This window comes from Callithrix jacchus, chromosome 1 (genome assembly GCF_049354715.1).
Source record: "Callithrix jacchus isolate 240 chromosome 1, calJac240_pri, whole genome shotgun sequence".
Classification (NCBI taxonomy): Eukaryota; Metazoa; Chordata; class Mammalia; order Primates; family Cebidae; genus Callithrix; species Callithrix jacchus.
In genome coordinates this window covers 34,557,691-34,573,058 of record NC_133502.1, presented here as the reverse complement: position 1 = coordinate 34,573,058, position 15,368 = coordinate 34,557,691, and the positions used below count along the sequence as shown (strand labels likewise).

General features: G+C 32.4%; 1 long non-coding RNA gene across 1 annotated transcript in view; it reads left to right on the top strand.

Annotated features, from left to right (window-relative positions):
* Window positions 1-4,897: 4,897 nt before the first annotated feature.
* LOC108589297 (uncharacterized) overlaps window positions 4,898-15,368 on the top strand; it is a 456,699-nt gene continuing 446,228 nt past the window's right edge. The window contains exons 1-3 of the long non-coding RNA XR_013525681.1: window positions 4,898-5,092; window positions 6,666-6,792; window positions 13,794-13,903. This is a non-coding gene — a long non-coding RNA (uncharacterized LOC108589297). The remainder of the gene's footprint in view (window positions 5,093-6,665; window positions 6,793-13,793; window positions 13,904-15,368) is intronic.

The window sequence follows — 15,368 nt, the reverse complement described above, 5'->3', positions numbered from 1 at the left end:
ATAACTATCTATGACAAACCCATAGCTAACATCATACTAAATGGGAAAATGTGGGAAGCATTCCCCTTGTGAACCAGAATAAGGTAAGAATGCCCATTCTTACCATTACTATTTGACATAGTACGGAAGTCTTAGGGCAATGAGAGAAGAGAAAGAAATAAAATGCATCTAAACATGAAGAGAGGAAGCCAAGAGATCTTCATTCCCAGATTATGATTCTAAACCAGTTAAATCCTATAGCCTCTGCCCAAAGGCCCCTATTTCTGACAACTTCAGCAGTTTAAGGATACAAAATCAATGTACAAAAATCAGTTAAATTGCTATACAATAGTAACATCCAAGCTGAGAGCTAAATCAAGAACTCAGTCCATTCACAATAGCCACAGAAAGGAAAAAACTTAGAAATACAGCTAAGGATGTAAAAGATCTCTACAATAAGAATTATAAACCATCGCTGAAAGAAATTGGAGATATCAAGAACCAATGAAAAAAATTGCATTCTTATGAGTAGAAAGAATCAATATTGTTAAAATGGCCATACTCCCCAAAGCAATTTTCAGATTTAATACTTTTCCTTAGCAAACTACTAATGACATTCTTCACAGAATTAGAAAACAGTATTCTAAAATTATTTTAAACCAAAAAAAGAACCTGAATAGCCAAAGGTATACTAAGCAAAAAAGAACATAGTTGATAGTATCACACTACCCACCTTCATACCATATAACAAGTCTGCAGTAACGAAAAGAGCATGGTACTGGCACAAAAATGGACACATAGACCAATGGTATAGGTAGAAAAACAAGAAAAAAAGCCACACCTACAATTATCTGATCATTGACAAAGCCAGCAATAACAAACACTATTCAATACATGGTGCTCGGATAACTGGCTAGCCATATGCAGATGAATGAAACGGGACTCCTTCTTACACCATATAGAAAAGTCAACTCAATGTATATTAAAGACTTAAATGTAAAACCTACAAATATAAAACCCCTGGAAGAAAACCTGGGAAATGCCATTCTGGAAATCAGCCCTGGCAAATTAATGATGAAGACTCCAAAAACAATTGCAATAAAAATAAAAACTGACAAGTGGGACCTAATTTAACTGAAGAGTTTCTGCACAGGAAGTTACCAAGAGAGTAAGCAGACAACCTTCAGAATGGGAGAAAATATTTTTATGCTATGCATCTGACAGAAGTCTAATGTCCAGCATGTATAAGGAACTTAAACAAATCGACAAGATAAAAACAACCTAAAAATAGTCAAAGACATAAACAGAGACTTCTCAAAAGACATACACATGGCCAACAAGCCATATGAAAAAAAAGTTCAATATCATTAATCATTAGAGAAATGCAAATCAGTACCCCAATGAGAAACTATCTCACACCAGTCAGAATGGCTATTATTAAAAAGTCAATAACAGATGCTGGTTAGGTTGCTGAGAAAAAGGAATGCTTATACATGCTGGTGGGAATGTAAATTAGTTCAGCCACTTTGGAAAGCAGTCTGGATATTTCTCAAAGAACTTAAAATATAACTACCATTTGACCCAGAAATCCCATTACTGGGTATATACCCAGAGGAATAGCAAGTATTCTACCATGAAGACACATGAACCCATATGTTCATCACAGCACCATCCACAACAGCAAATACATGGAATCAACCTAGACACCTATCAATGGTGGACTGGATAAAGAAATTCTGTTACATATACAGCATGGAATACTATGCATCCATAAAAAAGAAATTATATTCTTTGCAGAAACATGGATGAAGATATAGGTCATTATCCTAAGTGAATTAATGCAGAAACAGAAAGTACCAAATATTCTCACTTATATATGAGAACCAGCCTTGCATATTTCAGAACAAATTCAACTTGGTCATGATGTAATACCATTTTTATATTGTTAAATTCAATTTACTACTTTTTTTTTTGAGACAGAGTTTCGCTTGTTACCCAGGCTGAAGTGCAATGGCTCGATCTCGGCTCACTGCAACCTCTGCCTCCTGGGTTCAAGCAATTCTCCTGCCTCAGCCTCCCAAGTAGCTGGGACTACAGGCAGGCACCACCATGCCCAGCTAATTTTTATATTTTTAGTAGAGTCGGGGTTTCGCCATGTTGACCAGGATGGTCTCGATCTCTTGACCTCAGGATCCACCCACCTCGGCCTCCCAAAGTGCTGGGATTACAGGCATGAGCCACCACACCCGGCCAATTTACTACTACTTTTTTTGATCTTTAGGATTTTGTACCTATGGTTTTGAGAAGTATTGGTCTATAGTTTTCTATCTGTTAGTATGTTTGGTTTTGGTATCAGGATAATTATGACTTCACAAAGAGTTGGAAAATGTTCTCTCCTCCAATTTTGTGAAAGTTTGAGTGCAACTTGTATTACCCCTTAAATATTTGATAACATTGCCCACTAAAGCATCTGAATTTGTTGGTGTTGCTATTGATAGGATTTAACCATAAATTCAATTTATTTAATAGATACAGGATTATTGAAATTTTCAATTACTTCTTGGTAGTTAGCATCTCTCAAAAACCTTTTCAATTTAAGTTATTGTATTTAGGTCATAATGTTATCTATAATCCCTTATTCATCTCCTATTACCTGTTGGATGTGTAGTGAATAACGATGTCCCCTCTTTTATTTCTGACATTACTATGTCTGCCCTCTATTTTTCTTGGTCGGTCAGTCTGGTATAAAGTTCATTGACTTACTAATGCTTTCAACAGAGCAGATTTTGGTTTCATTCACATTTTTCTTATTTCTTTCTATTTTAAATTTTACTGATTTCTACTTTTATCTTCATTACTTCCTTATTTTTGTTTTCTTAAGTGTAATTTACCTACTTTCTTACTTATTTAACAATTTTAGATAATTATTTGACTTTTGTTCTAATATAAATGTTTATGCTATACATTTTCCTCTTAGTAATTCTGTAGCTTCATCCCACAGATTTTGATTAGTTGTCCATTAATTATTTTCATTTTAAGTCAATTTTAAACATTTTCTAATTTTGGAGGGGACTATTTCTTTGACACATTATTTAGACTTTTTATTCAAAAATATTTGATGATTTCCTGTCTTTGACTTATAAATTAATTCTATTCTGATAAGAACAAACTTTAACATTAATTGCATTTTCCTTTTTTTGGTTTAAATTATTATCTATCTTGGTGAATTTTATATGTACTTGAAAACAATGCATAGTTTTCTGTTGGAAGGAGTAACCCAATGTCAAGTAGCTCATTTATTGTCTACTTATTCTATAAATTACTAAGAGGAGTGTTGACATTGTCTTCAACTATAAATATGCTTTCACTCCAATAATTATTTTTCCTATGTAATTTAAAGCTCTCTTTTTAGATGAGTACACATTACATTATATCTTCTTTTTGAATTGTACCCTTAATCATTACAGCTTTGCATTTTGCCATCTGGTTTCTCTATTAATTTTTATGTGGAGATTGAAGAACTCTGTCTTTTCAAAATACTTTGGAAAGGTTTTTACATGAATAAAATTAGCAAGGGTATTGCAAGCCTATGAGCTGCCTTTTTGTGAACTAGAGAAAAGGTATTTCCTTTCACTGTGCACACATTTTCAGATACGTATTTTCATGAGAACATAATTCCTTTGTGTGAATTATGAAAAAAAAGTGCCTCTTTTTCTAAAGAACCCATCTTTCATACACACAACTTGTTGTGAAGCATCAGACTAGATATTTGCTTCTGCTCAACCTGAATCTAAGTGCTCTTGTGCTTTAAAGAAACTATACAACCATACATATCTAAATGCAGTGGCCCTGGTGATTACTCCCTATTACAAATAGTTTATGCTCCAATGTTATGTTCTCTGTGACAGACTCATAATAATGATACATAAAGTATGAAAAGGAACACTAAAAAGTCTTAGGTAGGATCAAGCATAACATATACAATGTTGTGGCCACAAATGAAGTAGTAATTTATGAGAGTAAGAAAAATTCATGCATGTGCTGTACAACCAGCATCCTGCAGTAGTCAGGAAGTTACTCCTGCAGGGTCATATGAAGTAAGTGTTCTAAGTGAAATGGTAGATGTGAGCCAGGCTCACTGCATGAATACAACGATTTGGTTGGCAGTGTTCCCACCTCCCACCTGTGAAAGAAACTTGAAAAAATTCTCCCAGTTGCTTTTTGGCTCTGTGGGCTACAGTAAATGGTGAGCTTGGGGACATGAGAGGAAACAAGGCAGGATCACCAACAGAATCTGAAACTTATTTGCTGTTAGCTCAGAGTCTTGATATCTGCAATACCTATTTGTCATTATGTGGCAGAAAAGATCACACTTTTATTTTAAGATATAGTCCTGGTCTGTGGATCTGAGGATAAATTTCTGTGACCCTACAGGAGTGTACTCCTAGTTTTTTTCTGCTTGCCTCGAGATATAGAGTACTGCAAGCTCTTAGCTTATGCTTATTTATCATTTTACAGCTTTATTTTTGGAACTTTGGGAAATTGTTTATGTGAATAGTACATTAAAAATGATAATGGTATTACGTTTATGTAGGAAAATGTTCTATTTCTTAAGAGATGCATGCTGATGTATTTGGGGTCATGCAACAATGTCATGCAGCATGGTTCATTGCAGAGATTGTTGCAAAGATGCAACTTCCAGATGATTTAGTAGAAAAACGTATTATCTATTTATCTATAGTTAGTGGTCTTTCTATATCTATTTATCATCTTTATCACCAACATCATATATCTATTATCTATAGAGACAAAGGTAAATCCAGATGAAAGTACATAAATGTTTATTATAGTATTCTTGTGTACATTTTAACATTTTCAAAATAAAATGTATAAAATAGACAAAATTGGACCTGTGAGGTCTCTGAACATACTTTGTTTTTGTTCCCATTTTCTGGTCACAATCCTACTTTCCAGGATAACCACATTAAAACTTTACTTTGTAAATATAGTAACCTTCTTCTTTTTCTATTGTTTCAGTGCTATGAGAAGCCCAAAATGATCAAGTGACTGTTTCAGCCTCCAGTTCACCCAAATGGCCATTATGCCTCCCTGTGTAAGTATTCTCAATAGCATGTACTCCACCAACAGAAGACAAAGTTTAATGAGAGGAAGAAATGCTTTATGAATGGGTCATTTGTGATTATAGCTAGAGAAATCCTTGGAGCAGTGCAGCCTTATCATGAGAGGAACAATGTGCATCAAGAACTGATTTAAAGCCTACGTCATATCTTAAAGGATTTGTCAGTAACTTCCGTCTGACAAAATAGACTACAATAGTAACCAAAACTAAAAGAAACAAAGAAGGACATTACATAATGATAAAAAGATCAATGCAATAATAGGAGTCAATGATCATAAACATATATGTACCCAATATAGGGGCACCCAGATATATAAGACAAGTTTTCAATGACTTATTAAGAGACTTGGACTCCCACGCTAATGGCGGGAGACTTTGACAACACATTGTTAATATTCGACAGATCAACGAGATAGAAAATTAACATAGACATTTATGATTTGAACTCAGACCTGGAACAACTAAACTCAGTGAATATTTATAGAATTCTTCACCCCAGGTCCACAGAACATACTTTTTTTTTTTTTTTTTTTTTTTTTAGTATCACATTACACCTATTTTGAAAGTGACCACCTAAATGGAAGGAAATCACTCTTCAGCACTTGCACAGCATTTCACAGACTTAAATGAAATATTGGTTGGCTGTTAAAAAAAAAAAAAGAAAGGATCAAGCCCTCAAGGTCATGCCATCCAGACTAAAACATATCTAAATATTCAGTAGACCATTCAACATTTTCTAAGGCCAGCTATTGGGTGAAAAGCTCCACATCAGGATTTTGTGACCTCATTGCTTTTGAAAAAGAATGAATTTCTATATCAAAAATCATGTTGCATAGAACACTAAGACCATAAAATGGCAATTAGGAATTCATTGATGGTAGTGTTTGCAGAAGCATTGCAAGCATGAGCGTCAAATTCACAACCTAAGTGTTGGTTTAGTGAAGATAAAGTCCAACATTTTCCCAAAGGAAGATGTCTAACAGAATAACACTGCCATTGACTAATGCCCTTTGTGAAATTGTGACTTAGTGTTGATCTCTGTTATTTTGGTAGGTTGGATGATAAACAAGAGTTGTAGTCAGATATCCTTTTTGGGAGGAAATCAATATTTTTGTTTCCATGTATAATCTCCATCTGTGCCTCCACAGCTACTTTGTACATTAGCTCATTGAGCAAGTGACTGGGCTAGCTGGGCAAAAAGGCAAGTTGTTATTCATGGAATATATTTTTCCATCTGATTGATAGAAGTCTTTATTACAGTGGATGTCCATGGGTAAACATATCATTAGACACAAATATTCTTACACTCTGTGCTTATTCCAAGATTCCATCCACACACTATTTGCCAGAATTCTATGTCACCAATTCTCTAATCTTATTTCCATGTTCTTTGATATTTGAAATATTTGTTAGCCACTCCCAATAACTGATATAATTTATGTAGATCTATCTCTATACTTCATTTATTCAAGATGAAATGAACAATCAGTTATCTATCATTATTTTTGCTCATAAGATATGTTTGCCTTCACTACTGTCTTTCAAGTCCACCACTGAAAATCTGTAATGCTGCAGTTGTTTACCTCTGACTGGCACCAGCAAAGGATCACAAGGACAAGAGGACATGTTGAGAGGCCATAGGTAATGGTTGTGACCAAGACGTTGATGCAGAAGTGAGTATCTTGTGAAACTGTAATACCTATTTATGTGACATGCCTGTGCTTCAAGACCTGCTTGAATCCAGTCTTGTAAATGCCACTTTCTCTTGATAATGGAGTGCTGTTGTGCACATCCAAATTTACAAGTTGGTATTTCAGACAACATCCAGTTCATAATTGGCACTTTAGTTTACATGATTAATTAGTATGCCATTGCCCACCATTTATCCTCTGTCAGGCATGGCAGTTTTCAAGGAGGTGATGAAAAATGTGAAAACCATTGCTTTTGGAGGACCATAAAGACCTGAGTGAAGGTAACTTCCACTGAAAACTGAACCCACTGCAGAGGGATTTTTTTTTTTTTGGTACAAATTTATGGGATACATGAGAAATTCTGTTACATGTATATGAAGCATAGTGATCAAGTCAGAGTATTTAAGGTGTCCATCTCCTGAGTATGATACATTCTTGTTAAGTGTTGTTACCCTACTAAGCTATTAAACATTGTTTATTCCATCTATCTTACTGTATGTTTGTACTCCTTAGCACAGTTCTCTTTATCCTCCTTTCTCCCCTTAACCTTGTAAGTCTGTTATCTATGTTTCCACTCCACCTCCATGTGATGTAACTTTTAGTACCCACATATGAGTTAGAACATACAATACTTGTCTTTTTGTGCCTGTGTTATTTCACATAGGAGAATGACCTCCAGTTTTCATCCAAGTTGCTGCAAATGACATGATTTCATTCTTTTTGTGACCACGTATAATTCAATTGTGTACATAGCTATATTTTCTTCATCCATTCATCCATCAATGGACATTTAGATTGATTCCATATGCTTGCTATTGTGAATAGTGATGTATAAACATGCAACTGCAGCTATCCTTTTGATATATTGTTTTCTTTTCATTTGGGAATATACCAAGTAGTGAAGATGCTGGACCAAATTGTAACACCATTTTTAGTTTTCTGAAAAACCGATATTCTGTTTTCCACAGTAGCTGTACTAGTCTACATTCCCACCAACAGTGTACATAAGTTTCCTATCCTTCACATCCTCGCATTTCTTTTACTATCCTTCACATCCTATCCTTCACATTTCTTTTACTATGCAAAAACTTTTTAGTTTAATTAAGTCTCATTTATTTATTTATTTTTCTCCATGCTTTTGAGGTCTTAGTCATAAATTCTTTGCCGAGACCAATCCAGGGGAGTTTTCCCTAGGTTTTCGTCTAGTATTTTTTATAGTTTTTGGTCTTATGTTTAAGGATTTAATTCATTTTGATTTAATTTTTGTATATGGTGAGTTAGACGTCCAGTTACATTCTCCTGCATATGGTATCCTATTTTCTTAGCACTATTTATTTAAGAGCTTTCCTTTTCTCAATGTAAGTTCTTCTCAAATTTATGGAAGATCAGTGGACTGTAAATACGTGACTTATTTTTGGATTCTCTATTCTGTTTTGTCTGTTTTTATACCCCCATGCTTCTTTACCACAGGCTTGCAATATATTTTGAAATCAGGTGATGTGATGTCTTCAGCTTTGTTCTTTCTGTTCAGAGTTGTTTTGGCTATTCATGTTCCTTTTTGGTTCCATATGAATTTTAGAGTTTGTTTTCTAATTCTGTGAAGAATGACATTGGTATTTTGCTAAGATTTGCATTGAATCTGAATATTGCTTTGGGTAATATGATCATTTTGACAGTAATTCTTCTAATCCATGAACATGAAATAATTTTCCATTTGTCTGTGTCATCTGAATTTCTTTCATCAGTGTTTTGTAGTTTTCCTTGTAGAGATCTTTCACCTTCTTAAATAAATTTTTTTCTAAGGTGTTATTTTGTAGTGATTGTAAATGGAATTGCTTTCTTTCTCAGCTAGATTATTGGTATTTAGCAATTCTGCAGATTTTTGGATGTTGATATTTTATTATGTTTCTTTGCTGAATTCATTCAAATATAAGAGATTTTGGTGGAATCGTTAGGTTTTTCTTGGTTTAAGATTATATTTTCAGCAAAGAGAAGAAATTTGACTCACTCTTTTCCTGTTTTGATTCCTTTAAGTTGTTTCTCTTGCCTAAGTGCTCTGGTTAGAACTTCCAATACTGTGTTAAATAGGACTGGTGAAAGTGTACATCTTTGTTAAGAAACTGATTTTACTTTTTATTGGTTTTATTATTAAGGAACTTAAGATTGAATTAATAATTGAGTAAAAAAAAATCACAGTAAAATGTAATACATATTATCTACAGAATTCAAAGAGGTCTACCAAAGACTCCTAAAAGTTCAGTGCAAGATGTAACAGCTTCTCTTAAATTATTTTATTGTAATAAAGTACATATGACTTGTAATTCACCCTTTTAACCACATTAAAAGATATGATTTAGTGACACTTAGTACATTCACATGTTATGCAACCATCACCACTATCTAGTTTCATAACATTTTATCTATCTCAAAATATTTTCCAATTTTCTTTATGATTTAAAAATTTTGACACATAAGCTGTTTAAGAGCGTGTTGTTTCATCTTTATATATTTGTATATTTTGTTGTTTCTGTCTGATCTTATTTCTGGTTTCATTTGACTGTGACCCATAAAGATACTTTATATAATTTTAATCTTTTTAAATATCTTGAGACATGTTTTTTGACCTCATATATGGTATATTCTGAACAATACTGCATTTGCACTTGACAGGAATGAGTATTCTGCTGTTGTTGGATAAAATGTTTTATATATATATATATATATATATATATATATATATGCACACACACATGCATATTTCTGTTGAGTCTTATTAAGTTTTAGTGTTGTTCAAATTCTATATTTTCTTAATAAACTTGTCTAGTTATTTTATCATTTATTAAAGTGGATAATTGAAGTCATCAACTATTGTAGAATTGTCTTTTCTCTCCTCAATTCTGTCAGTGTTTCTCAAATACATATATCAAAATACATTTTTGTATATTCACAGTGGGGTCACTGGTTTAGTTATATATAAATATTATATTTGTTTATAACTGCTATTATCTTCATAATGGCTGACCTTTTTTATCAATATATAATGATTGTCTTTGTCTCTTGTTATGACTTTTAACTTAAAGTGGATTTTATCACAGAATAGTCATCCAAACTCTCTTTTGGCTACTATTTCCATCAAATGTTTTTTCTTTCACTCTAAAATCATTTGTGTCACTGAGTCCAAAGCAAGACTTTTGTAGATAGCATATAATTGGATTATTAAACAATTTCTTCCAATTTCTGCATTTTAATTATAATTTAATCTATATATATTTGAATTAGTTACATATAAGGACTTCTGTCATTTTGCTGTTTATTTTCTACATCTTATGTTGTTTTTATTCTTCATTTCCTCTATTACTGCCTTCTCTTATGTTTACTTGATTTTTTGTTGTTAATCTTTTTCCTTCCCTATTTATTTCTTTTTGCATATGTTTTTAGTTTTTTTCTTAGGATTTACCATGGATATTACAAATAACACTTTAAACATGACCATCAAGTTTGAATTGATATAAACTTAACTTCAATACTATATAAAAGTCTAAACTCCAATGGGATTGTAGGTACTACACAAAACCTTTGGAATTCCCTTAGTCTGGTGTGTCACTTATCACATTTGTATTCATTGTGTGCCCAATAATATATACATTTGTAGTTATTTTATACATTAAATATTACATTGAAAATTAAATGTAGAGTTAGAAATAAAAACTACAATAACATTACTCTTTATATTTGCCCAACTAGTTATCATTACTGGAGATCTTTATTTCTACATATGGTTTCAAGTTACTGTTTATTATCTTTTCATTTCAGTCTCTCTTTATTATTACCTGTAGTCTCCTGGCAACAAACTTCCTCGGTTTTTGTTTACCTACACATATCTTAATTTCTTACTTATTTTAAAGGAAACTTTATCAGATATAAAATTCTTGGTTGGTTGTTTATTTCAGCACTTTAAATATATCATCCCACTGGCTTCTGTTCTCCATAGTTTCCAATGATAAATTGGCTGTTAATTTTAATGAGGAATCCTTGCACATGATGAGTCATTTTTCTCTTGCTGCTTTCAAAATGTTCTCTTTATCTTAGGACAGTTCAATTACAATTTGTTTTGTTGTGAATCTCTTCAGGTTTATTATGTTGGAATTTGTTGAGGTTCATAAATGTGTAGATTGTTGTCTTTCATCTAATTTTGTATGCCTTCATTATTTTTTTCAAACATTCTTTCCACTCTTTTTGCCTCTCTTTTCTCTCTGAGACTCCTGTGATGCACATATTTGTATGCTTGATTGTGTCTTATTTGTCCCTTAAATCGATTCATTCTTCTTTCTTCTTTTTTATTTCTGCTCCTCATACTGGATTATTTTTATTGTCCTATATTTAACTGCTACCTTCTGTTATGTGCTCAAATCTGTCTTTAAACACCACCTCTTCTAGTGATTTTTTTTTTAATTCCAGTTTTTATAATTTTCTACTCCAGAGATAATGTTTGGCTTCTGTTTGTCATTTTCATCTCTTTATTGATATTTTATATTTTGTGACAAATTCTTTTTTTTCCTTATTCTTTGTCCATAGTTTCTCTTAGCCCGTTGAATTTAGATGTGGTTATGAAACATGCCTTAGACAACTCAGTGTGAATGGGAGTTATGTGTGACAGTTCCAGGTGAATGCCTCTAATATCCAATGTGCAATGGAAAGGGACATACCTCACAGAGTAATGAGTCGAAGTGTGTAGAGAACAATGAACACAGGAGCTATGTTCACAGAGAAGAAGTTGCCTGTTTATTGAACGTTCTCCTCCATTAGGGTATTTGAACTGTGAAATGTCTGCATAGTATATTTCAGAATTATACACACCCTAATCTGCTGTTTGTTTGATGCCTCTCCTTTTAAGGAATAAGATTAATTTTTAAGGTAATCTTGTTAATATTTCTCTATTTTATATCAGGAGTGTGCAGGCCATAAAACATGTCTTTTGAGTTCATTTTTTTGTTTGTTTTTACTCCAAGGCAGATGCCATGACGTTTAGTGGTAGGAACAGTTAACATTCTGATCAGGTAACAGTGCTCTGTGAAGTGGGGGACCAGTACTAAATGAACTCTGTATTTCCAGAATTCTCTAAATAAATTGGGTGGCTTTGCAGTTCACAATTTTCCAACGTCAGGAAAAGCCAGTTTTGAATGTAATGTAGAATGCTTTGTATTATCTCCTAGTGAAAGACTATCATGAATCATACAGAAGTCTTTCTCTGCAAACTTGATGCTATGAGTATGGATGGGACCTTTAGGCTGTCTCTTTTGAGTGTATTTTAAATGCAGGAAAGAGTGATCCAAATATTGGGGACTAGAAGCTTAGATTGGGGTTATCATTGGGGTTAATCACAATTATATTCCAGCTCTCTTTTGGTGTATGTGTTAAGATTGCCTTCCCTTTCTATGCATATGGATATAATGTACATCTTTTAGGAGTCATTTCATTATTTACTATCATCCTGTTTTCCTGGCACAATAATTGTGAAAACAAATGTTGAAGTAAGCCTCTATCAGACTGATTCTCTGTATGATATGCATTGAAGATTTGGTATAATCAAGATAAACTTTTGCAGCATTAAGACAATAAGCATTGATGTATTTTGTACAGCATCTTAAACAAGGCAATAGTGGCATTTATAATACTTAAGGGTGAAACTAGTAGCCAAAAAATGTATCCAAATAAAGCTTTCAGAAAGGTGTAGTAAAGGAGCTGGTGGTGAGAATTGAATCTATTTAAAAACAGAATCAAAAGTAAGTACTGGCCAAAATTATGGCTTAAAAAGAAAATAAACATTGGAAATCTCAATACTATGAAACTAAGAACATCACTAATATGAGATAAAAGAATAGCAAGAGAGTTACTATCTTAATATTTTAACAGGAAGGAAAGTGAAACAATGAACACATTAAGACATGTTGCTAAAAATAGTTAACTTTATAATATTTAAGATGTTATCTCTTGTGTTGATAAAACATTCATTTAGAGTTTGGAAATTATTTATTTTTAATTAAATTTCCCTTCTGTTAATTTCTAATAAAGTAAAACTTAAATGTAAGTTAATTTAATTTTTACTATAATGACGTGTACTATATTTTAGGTCTTATAAAACCATGTTTATCCAATCCTTAATCTTTCCACCTAACAACATATCTGCTTTCTGCCCATCCCATCTGTTCTTCTGTTTGTATACCCATCTAACTATACATAGTGATACAGAGATATGCCTGAAATGTTATTCATATTTGACTCTAATTACTTATAAGTGGTAGAATTTATAGTAATACTTTCTTAGATGTTTGTACTTTATGTATTAAATATCTTTTGTCTTTTTTGCAAGATTATAAAATTTGAAATCTGAAAATAAAAGACAAATTACTTGACCTCAAGTGCCTTACAGAAGTAACTTAATATCAAAAGTTCCTGTCATGTTTTAGTTTCTCTTCCATAATTTTAACTTACTGGAAATAGGGATTTTGCAGGGAAGTAATAAGATCTGTTAGACAGGAATCAGATCCAGTGTTTTAATGGTTTGATAGAATACATGTAAATAATATGAGAAGAGACTCTGGGAGAGGTAGAAGCACATGTTTCAAACCACATAGTAACTCAGCCCTTGAAAATAACTGTTCTCTAAGGCTTCAAGTTCTTTTCATTACACACCCAGTTTCTCAATAAATACATCCATATTTTGAATCATTTGATTCAGGAAATCAAATTATTACTAGTGTGGTGATTAAATTGCTCTATCCATCTGCTAGTATATTGTCATTATTCTTTGAGTTTTGCTTCATGATTATAAAAATTATAAATCACTTGTCTTATATCTAGGCAATGATTTATAAAATCTTGTAGAAAAACAATGGATGCTTGAACTTGATTTTTCTGTCTTAAAAGCAAAACAAAATACGAAATACAATATAATAAAGTTTAATATTGGAGTATATTTTCAGAAATGGTGGTGTTCAATGATGTCTCCCCATAGCTGGACTTTTTGTTGGATGCTCTTTTGATTGATATTGAATCCACAGAGATTTCTGGCTTCATGGATGGGCAAACACTGGTAAGGTCATGGTGTTCATTCAATTGGTATGACTCAGTCTACTCCCAGAATAATTTTACTGTTTTAGATGCACTTGTCAATCTTCTTTATTTACTATGAATCTTTGTTATTTTAGAATGGACTATTTCTGAAGTTACAGAACAACAATTGTGGTTATCATCTAAAAATCAGTTATTTCTAAGTTATTTGTATGATATACAAAAAACCGTTATGACTGAAATAAAAAAGATATGGTAAAGTTATGTTAGAATCTTATTCTCATTTGCTTCCTATATCAATGTTAAATAAAATGAAAAGCAGCCTCATTGTAAAACCAGCCTTTCCACTTTCTTATTAATATAAAGAGAACTAAGCTTTATTTTAAAAATCTTTAAAATATTAAATATTTAAATATTTAATTTAATATCTTTAAAATATTTAAATATTATTTGAGTGCTTTCTAGTTATACAAGGTAACATGTAGGTGGTCTTTCCCCTCGAAGCATTCGCTATCTAGCACTGTTTTGCAACATAAATAACACAAACATGCTTCTTTCAAGTTCTCATAATATTCTATTTCTTTTTTCAGAGTTTATTCAGTTTTAATGGTGTATTTTTAAAATAATTTGTTTAATGTCCACCTCTACTGCTAGACTCTAAACTCCATGTGAATAAAAACAGTGTACGTTTTGTTAGTGGTCATATTCCTAGTGCCTAACATAGTGATGAGAACATCACTGACATTCTGTATAGAATTCATGACTGACTCATGCAAGTTGTGTGAATTGTTACAAGAGAGGTACTATATAAAGAAAGATTATTAAGGAGGTATAAATTACTGTGTAGAATCTGTGCTAGTTTGCTAGTTTGGAAAAGTGGTTCAGATTTAGATGACTTGAAAATGGAAGAGAGAGAATGGATAGGCCTAAAGAGAATAGCATGTTCAATGTTTTGAGGCAACTCAGGAGGAATATATATTTATGAAAGAGTTACTCAGGGCCACTAGAACCCGTTAGTCAGGAAATGGGAGTGTGAGGTGGCAGTGAGACCTTGGAAACAACACCTGAGTCAGATTATTAGAAAACTTAAGGAATTTTAAGTTTTTATTTAATAAATGCTGAGAAAATTTGGGGGATTGCATAATTTTGGTTAAGTGGCTAAAATAAATTACAGTTTAGTCATACATTTTCCCAACTTAAAGAAAGAAAACGTTATTTAAAGGCAAAAGAAACTTTTTAAAGATCAGAAACTGTACGATTTACCCTTAGTAAGTAGAGTAACTTGCATAGTTCCTGGCATGTTTTAGGCATTAGGCATATATTCCTGATTATTTGGTCATTTAAATTTGTTAACTGAAATAATATTCTGAAAGTGATGAAGTGATTCTTGCTTTGTACAATAGTTAGATAAGATGTAGGTAACTAAGTAAATAGATAAGACAATAACAACAGTCATTAAGTGAATAATAAAAATTAACATATACCCA